The sequence below is a fragment of the Camelus dromedarius genome, chromosome 9 (genome assembly GCF_036321535.1).
Source record: "Camelus dromedarius isolate mCamDro1 chromosome 9, mCamDro1.pat, whole genome shotgun sequence".
Taxonomy (NCBI): domain Eukaryota; kingdom Metazoa; phylum Chordata; class Mammalia; order Artiodactyla; family Camelidae; genus Camelus; species Camelus dromedarius.
The window spans coordinates 29,339,501-29,347,705 of NC_087444.1; the positions used below are offsets into that span (position 1 = coordinate 29,339,501).

Below are 8,205 nucleotides of genomic sequence, written 5' to 3' on the forward strand. Positions count from 1 at the left end.
GAAGCTGGGGTATTTACATAGCTGATAATTCCTCTTCTGTGATTTGTTGAGGGCTGCTTTCAGGAGTATTAACTTTTCAGAACTGCTGGCCTGCCTTGCTTTCAGGCCAAGTAGGCTCCCATAGCAAAAGCCCTCCAGCCTAGAGTAGCAGGTGTTCACTGCTAGCAGCTTTCAGAGTGCAGAGCTCAGTGTTAAGGGCACAGCATTGGGCAGAATTGGCAGCTGCTGTAGCATATTGATTTAAATTCTTATTATCACCATACTGTGTATATGAATGCAAGCCAGCTGTAATATCCTTATGCTTATTGCTCTTATAAACAACTCCCAAGAAGCAAAGTGTGCTTACCTGTTTTATTTTTAAGCAGTAAAAAGCGATATAAATCAAAATGACAACAGTAACTTAATGTGATGGATGGTGTTGTTTGATCAAATAAAATCAGGCTTTGTGATGCGAATGTGATCCTGACCACCAAGGGGCAGGTTATTTTGAAGCCAGAATTCCGGTTCCATCTTGTGATAACTAGATTTCCTTCAATTTTCTATATTCCAGCTGCGGCAAAAAGTCAGCCCTGCAGCTGTGAGGTCATTTGGTCTTTTTTTTTTTTTTTTTTTAAGAAAGAGGCTTTTATCATTATTATTATTATTATTATTATTATTATTATTATTATTATTATTATATTATTATTATTATTATTATTATTATTATTACTACTACTACTACTACTACTACTACTACTACTACTACTACTACTACTACTACTATTTTTTTTTTAGGAGAGGTACTAGGGATTGAGTCCAGGACCTTGTGCATGCTAAGCATGCACTCCACTACTGAGCTGTACCCACGCCCCCTTTAACACACAGAGTTAAAAAAATTTTTTTTGTTGTTTTTTGGGGGAAGGGGTAATTAGGTTTGTTTGTTTGTTTGTTTGTTTTTAGTGGAGGTACTGGGGATTGAACCCAGGACCTCGTGCATGGTAAGCACACACTCCTATCACTGAGCTATACCCCTCCCCCCATTTTGGTCTTCATGTGACATAAGTGCGTGATTTCGCTTTGCCTTTTTATCAGCCAAGGCTATTACTTGAAGCTGATTTAACATAGCAGGACAGAGGTTAACTGGAGGGTACTGGGCAGCTCACAGGGTCCTTGGGAAGACTGAAGAATCAGGCTAGGGGGACATACTGGAACAGTAGGGGTTGGGAAGCAGGCAGGACCCCAGCTAGAATCAGGCCACAGAATCTTGTCTGGTGAGGACACTGCTCCCACCATTTCTGGCAGACACTAGACCCCTTTGCTTGCGTCACCACCACCAACAGTAGATATTGGGGACCATTGCTGCTCCATGGTCCTGTTGTCACTAAAATCTTGACATTGTTGCTTCTGCTCCAGGCATTGATCATCAGAATCCATTCTCTGCTACCTTGTTTCAAAGCCCAGGTAGGGTGTCAATCTGATTAGTGGAGCTGGGGCTATGAGCCTGCACCCTCATTGGAAAGGAAGCTAAAAAAACAAACATCTTATGTCATCAGGTTCTGGAGTGGGATTCAGGGTTGGTCGACCTACAGGGTTCAAGGTGAAGGTATTCCCTAAACATAGGAAGAAAGTTCAGATGCTGGGTAGCCAAAAAAGTGACTAATGTCCACTACAGTTTTTCCTTTTTCTTTTTCTATTAGTGTGTCAGAATTACAGAGGCCAAAGAAAAGCTTGGTGAGCTGGTCACAGTCCATTGAAAGTATCCCAAAAGATTCTTAAAGTGGTCAGATTTTTTTTTTTTTTAAGTTCCCAAAACAGAGAAATGGGAAATGCTCAGTACATGAGGGCAGTATAGTCTTATCTCTGCATCTGTTACTACGTCTCGTCCTGGAAGGCAACGATTATGTCTTATTTATTTCTTTGTGGCTTGGAATAGGTATTGAATGAAAAGGGAAAGGAGGTGGCAAGGGAGGGAAGGAAACAGTTTATATTAGGTTTTATGCTCTTAAACATGAATATATTGGGGCGTTAAGTAAGCAGGAGCAAAAAGAAAAGTGCAATTTTTAGGACAGAGTGGAAAAGAATTCCACTTGGTTCAGGGAAAGAGACTGAGGAAAGGTATTTTGAAGCCTAGGGAACCTCAGCTTCAGTTTGAAGAAAGAAGCATGGGTTAAAACCCAGAGAGACCAAAGAATTTAAATGAATACCGAATGTTCTAGAGAAAAAAGTGCTTAGGGGAACATTCAGTGGTAACTTGGCTTTCCATAGTGTTTGCCCTGGAAATAAATTTCAAAGGAAATCTACTAATCAAGACCCCTTGAGCAGTAACTTTTGATGACTTCGGTTAGCAGACTTGAACTTCTAGGGGGGAAGAAATGAAGGTTTTGTTATTTTTATTAAAACATTCTAGGGTCCCCAGTCAATTTACTTTAACAACTTTCTCCAATTATGTAGAAATAAATTTATTCCCATAAGAGGAGTACTGGAAACAGATGGGCTGCATAATCTACCCAAGATTTTTCCATCTGTATTTTTGGGCATCTGGGTATTAACTTGGGATTTCATGGAAAGGCATATGCTCAGAAATGAAAGTAATTTTTACATAAGCATAGCTCAAGGGAGCAGACCATCCCTATTCATGGAAAATGCCCAAGACAGACAATCTGGACAGGGCAGTGATTGATTTAAGAATGTTACAACTGGTCAGGTATAGGGCCAAGGATCTACCTGGAGTGTTTTTGGAGTTGTAAGTGGTACAAACATTTGAGAGGGGAATTAGTGCATATGAAACAAAAGTGTTTAGAAGATGGAAACTTTTGACTCAGCAATTCCCTTTTTAGAAAGATATATTAGGAAAATTATCAAAGATGTATGCAAATATTTCAGCTCTAAGCATTTTCACTGTGGCATTAATTTCAATACTGCAAATCTGGAAATCTCAACTTCTACAGCAAGAGTCAAAATAAGAGATTTGTCTCTCATGGCCATACAATTGGAAACCGTGAGACCTTTGAAACTATTATCAATGGAAGAATATTTTAGGCAGGTTGCAGAAGCACTGAGATAAGTGATAGCTGTGTGTACATGTACGTACTTGATATTAAGAAGATGTGAAAATATCAAGGAAGGTCTTAAAGATGATTATCTCTGCTTCATGACTTTATGAATATCCTGAAAATTGTATTCTTTATGCATATCTGTACTTTCTAATTTTTCTACAGTTAACATATATTACTTTTATACTTAAACATTTTAAAATAACATCTTATTTTAAGAAACATTTCTTACACATTTAAATAAGAAACATTTTCTTATTTTAAGAAAAAAATATGCATTACAGTGTACATCTTCCCTTCCAGTACTATTGATGGGAGAAGGAATTTTTAATAAGTAAGTGACTATGTGGTGCATGATGTTTTCATATACATCATCTCATTAACTGCCACAAGACCCCATGAGGAAGAAAGTACTTTTATCTGCATTTTACTCCTGTTTACAAGAAACTGAGGTGTACACCACTAGAGAGTGGAAATGCTGTGTTCAAGCCACGTTGGCTGGCTCTGAAACCCACATATGTTTGTCACGCCAGCTTTCACCCAGGTCTCAAAGGATCTTCCTGATGATTCTTACCCCTTCTTTTCATTTCCCAGAATTCTGTCCTCAGATCATCTTTGAGAGGTCATGTTTCCTTTTCGGGGATAGGGGCAAGATTTTAGTCTATCAGATTTTAAATACCCAACAAATATTTACCCTCAGGGTGGGATTGTTTCCTCCTTGCCACTCTCCCTGGGACAGAGGGCATACCAAGTCTAAGAAAATAGACAGATTTGGTAATAGGGCACAAGAAAGAGGCAGCCTGTCTGGAACAGTGCAGAGGAGAGGTTGTGCATGGCAGTGTAGAGCCCACCTGCCTTGTAGATGCTTCACTGGCAGGATCTAAGAAGACCCTGCATTGTCATCCCCAGGGATCCTGCCCAGAAGAAACACAGTGAATCAGTGGATGGGAGGTGGGACCCCATTCACCCCTGGGTGGGGAAAGTTGGAAGATTAGAGGTACCAAGGGCAGTAGAGGGAAGGAACAGAGAGAATTTCCAGAGGAGGAAAGTGTTTTTTAACCTTCTACCTGCAAAATAAATCATGCTAAGACATGACCTCAAACGCTTAGATGGAGTGTCCCATCTCTACTCAGCTGCTGGACCAAACTGATGAGGTAGGGAAGCCACTGGCCCTAGGGTTGGTATGTGTGGATGGTTTAACTCAATCCTCTGAGAAAGGACTGTTGGCACCTGTCACACCTTGTCGCACATTGGCCCTGAGTGTCTAAATGACCGACTGACATTAGGGTGTTTCACACTGGATCGTACCACTTGGTTTAACTTTATTTTTTGAGTGTGTGGAGCGTCAGCATGCTTCCAAAATCAAAACTACATGAAACGGTTTACTCAGAGAAGTGTTTCTCCCTTCCATATCCCTTCCACCCTGCTCCTCCTACCTCCTCCTTGTAGGTAACCAAGTTCATGGTTTTGTGGCTTATCCTTTGTGTTTCTTTTTGAGAAACATTTGCAAAAGGTAGCATTCTATATATGCCTTTTTGCCCTTTTTGCTTTTCACTTCGTCTCTTCTAGAAATCTCTCTAATCAGTTCATAGGGACCTTCCTTATTTCTTTTTCCAGCTGCCTAGTAATCCATTGTGTGTAAGTACCAAGGTTTATTCTTCCCAAGTTGTTAAATCTTGACAACTGAATTCGAATTTCAAAATAGAACACATCTGTGAACTGTGAATCTATTATCTCTGGTCTGTGCCCTTGCATAGAGTTAAAAAGTATCCCCAGGGTAAGGAGAGGACTCTGGGGTTGGGAGATTGGGGATGTAGAAGTAGCCAGCTGTTGGATGGGTGCTGAGAACCTTTCCTAAGACTGAGGGAAGGCTGCAGGTTCTACGAGGGAGGGAGATCCACACCCCACTCCATCACAGTGCACCAGAGAGGTGACAGACATCAGAAGAAAGTGGTTGTGGGGAGGAAACTCATAAGGGGCCAAGCCCCACATACGAGGACCCTCAGCCTCGTCAAAGCCCCTGAGCTCACACCATGCATGGAAGCAATGGAGAAGTTCTTCGTCAGCATGTGAGTAAGGACCAGGAGTCTCCTGAATGACCGCTCTGCTATTTGGAAGACCTCTAGGACCTTCACAATTTGGACGGAGTCTTCTTATTTTATTTTTGCCATCCTCATAGGATGGAGGATGAGCATAGATCTTTTCCTCTATGTATTTACTTACTTGTTTATAACTGAGATGTAGGAGGCTGTTTGTAGCTTAAATTTCATTCAGAGAAACAAATGTGACATTTCTTACACCCTACATGTTGGAACTAAATTTATTCCTGCTTCATATATACTGTCTTACTTGATTCTTACAAAACTCCTGGCAGGAAGATATTAATCCCACTTTGTAAATTTTAAATTTTATAAGATCCGAAGAGACTAAGGTTCTTGCCCAAGACCACCCAGCAAATAAGTGGTAAAACTGGAATTTGTGGCCTATGTCTGATTTACAATTCTCGAGCCATCTTCTCTAAGGAGTAACACTTCTCAGTAACTGAGCCCCCAGTTAGTTCATGATCACAATCTTTCAGAGAGTTAAAAGATACACTTTGGTGTGTTTCGTTGCTCTCTTCAAAGCTCAGGAAGTACAGGCTCAGGAAGTACAGGCTCAGGAAGTACAGGCAGTCCAAGTATATGCTTGACGGTCTGTCCAAGTAAATCTGTAAATATCCCGGAGTGATCCTGAATAAGCAGATGAAGTAGTGAAGGAGACTTATTTGGCATATTTTGTGAATGGCGTGATTCAATTTCGTCTCTTGGTTGGGAGATGGGAAAATTTGCCCCACCAAAGAGGAGAAGCAGTGAAAAGTCCAAGAAGAGTAATAGGTGAATTAATTACATTGCCTGTAAAAGTAGTTTTTGCTTTCTCATGCTTTCTCATGCTTTTGTCTTTGGTTAAAAGCAAAAGAAAGCCTTCAACAGTGAGCTTAAAGAAAAAGCAGCAATTCTCCAATGAAGACATACAAATGACCAATAGGTACATGAAAAAAATGCTCAATATCACTAATTATCAGAGAAATGCAAATCAAAACTGCAATGAGATCAGAATGGACATCATTCAAAAGTCCACAGATGATAAATGCTGGAGAGTATGTGGAGAAAAGGGAACCCTCCTACACTGCTGGTGGGAATGCAGTTTGGTGCAGCCATGGTGGAAAACAGTATGGAGATTCCTCAAAAGACTAGGAATAGACTTAACATATGACCCAGCAATCCCACTCCTGGGCATATATCCAGAAGGAACTGTAATTTAAAAAGACACCAACACCCCAATGTTCATAGTAGCACTATTTACAATAGCCAAGACATGGAAACAATTTAAATGTTCATCGACAGATGACTAGATAAAGAAGTTGTGGTATATTTATACAATGGAATACTATTCAGCCATAAAAATGACAATACAATGCCACTGGCAGCAACATGGATATCTATGGAGAATGTCATTCTAAGTGAAGTAAGCCAGAAAGAGAAAGAAAAATACCATATGATATCACTTCTATGTGGAATCTGAAAAAAAAAAAAGACCAAAGAACTTAAATATGAAACAAAAACAGACTCACAGACATAGAATATAAACTTGTGGTTGCCAGGGGGGAGATGGGTGGGAAGGGACAGACTGGGAGTTCAAGATTTACAGATACTGACAGGTATATATAGAATAGATAAATAAGTTTATACTATATAGCACAGGGAAATATATACAATATCTTGTGGTAGCTCATGGGGAAAAAGAATATGAAAATGAATATATATATATATATATATATTCATGTATGACTGAAAAATTGTGCTCTACACTAGAAATTGACACAACATTGTAAACTGACTATAACTCAATTAAAAATAAAAATAAATAAAAAAGCTAGAGAAACAAGTAGGTAGGCTACAAAAGGCAAAAGGGACATTCATTTCTCATAAAAATAACTAATACCCACATTAATAAATAAACAAGAAAGAAAAGCAAGGTAGTGTTTGGAAGGACACTGAGGGCAGATGGGGAATCTGGACAAGAAAGAAGTTTGGAACCCACATTGCCCTTTTCTCAGTCCCTGGTGCTGTGTGCCTGTTTTCTCTTTGCTTCTCTCAGAAAATTTGCTTTTTTCCTCCCACTTTTTTTTCCCTTCTCTGAACCTAAGTTGTTCAATGATGGTTTTGACCCTCAGTATCTTTCCTCCTCAACTCCTTTCCTGGATAAGAAAGGAAATAAGTCATCCAGTAGGTGCCTTTTATGGTGAATGACAGTGAGTAAGTTTAGAAATGGAAGAGTCTGGAATAGAGACTTTCTCCTTCTAGGTTCTAGAAGCGCCTTCCAGCGGGCGCCAGGCAGGCTCTGCGGTGGGGGGAAGCGTGCAGGAGGCAAGGGGGAGATGAAGGCCTGGAGGCTCCAGGAAGGTAGATTCACAGATGTTCCCACATTATACCCTTTGAATCAGCAGATACAGACTTGAACCTAGGTCTCTCTAACACCACCACTCTGTGACTATGAAACAGAAACGACTTTTCCTTTTCTGGCTCTCTCATGGATGGCTTGGGAACTTCAAATAAGATGCTAATTGTGTCTTCGGAATTAGAGTACTCTTCGAGATGTGAAAAGTACCGGGACCACCCCACCCACCAAGTGCAGAGACCATCTACAGATCCCAGGTGGGACAAATGAGGTTGAGTTTTGCAAAGGTACAGATGGATCTTGTGTTTATGAAAATATTGATATTTCAGTTATCACGGATTTTTGCATTCATTTTGATTTCTAGAAATCATGTATTTGAATATTATTTACCTGACTTACTTTTTTGCCATCCTCTAAAATTCTGCGTTGGAGGTGAGTGCCTCATTGGCTTGACCCTAGTGATGGTTTACCTACAGCAAGGTTTCCCAAGGTGTGGGACACACAGAGATAATTTTAGGTGGTACATGGCCATGACATTAAATAACACTAGTCACTTCATGAGAAAGGGATTTTTCCTTTTTCCCATTCTTTTCCAAACCTGACCAAGTTAAGTAGAAAGTAACAGGTTGGTTGCTGGCAAGTATTTGGTACCTCTCTAACACTTGCTAATCTTTTACCAGTAAGAGATTAGACTTTGGGCTCAAATACCTGGAGGTATGCTAGCATCTTCTATTCA

At 40.1% G+C, this 8,205-nt stretch overlaps 1 non-coding gene across 1 annotated transcript; it reads right to left on the minus strand.

Annotated features, from left to right (window-relative positions):
* Positions 1–939: 939 nt before the first annotated feature.
* Positions 940–1,014, minus strand: TRNAG-ACC (transfer RNA glycine (anticodon ACC)). The gene has a single exon. It is a non-coding gene; the product is annotated as a tRNA-Gly (tRNA).
* Positions 1,015–8,205: the final 7,191 nt, after the last annotated feature.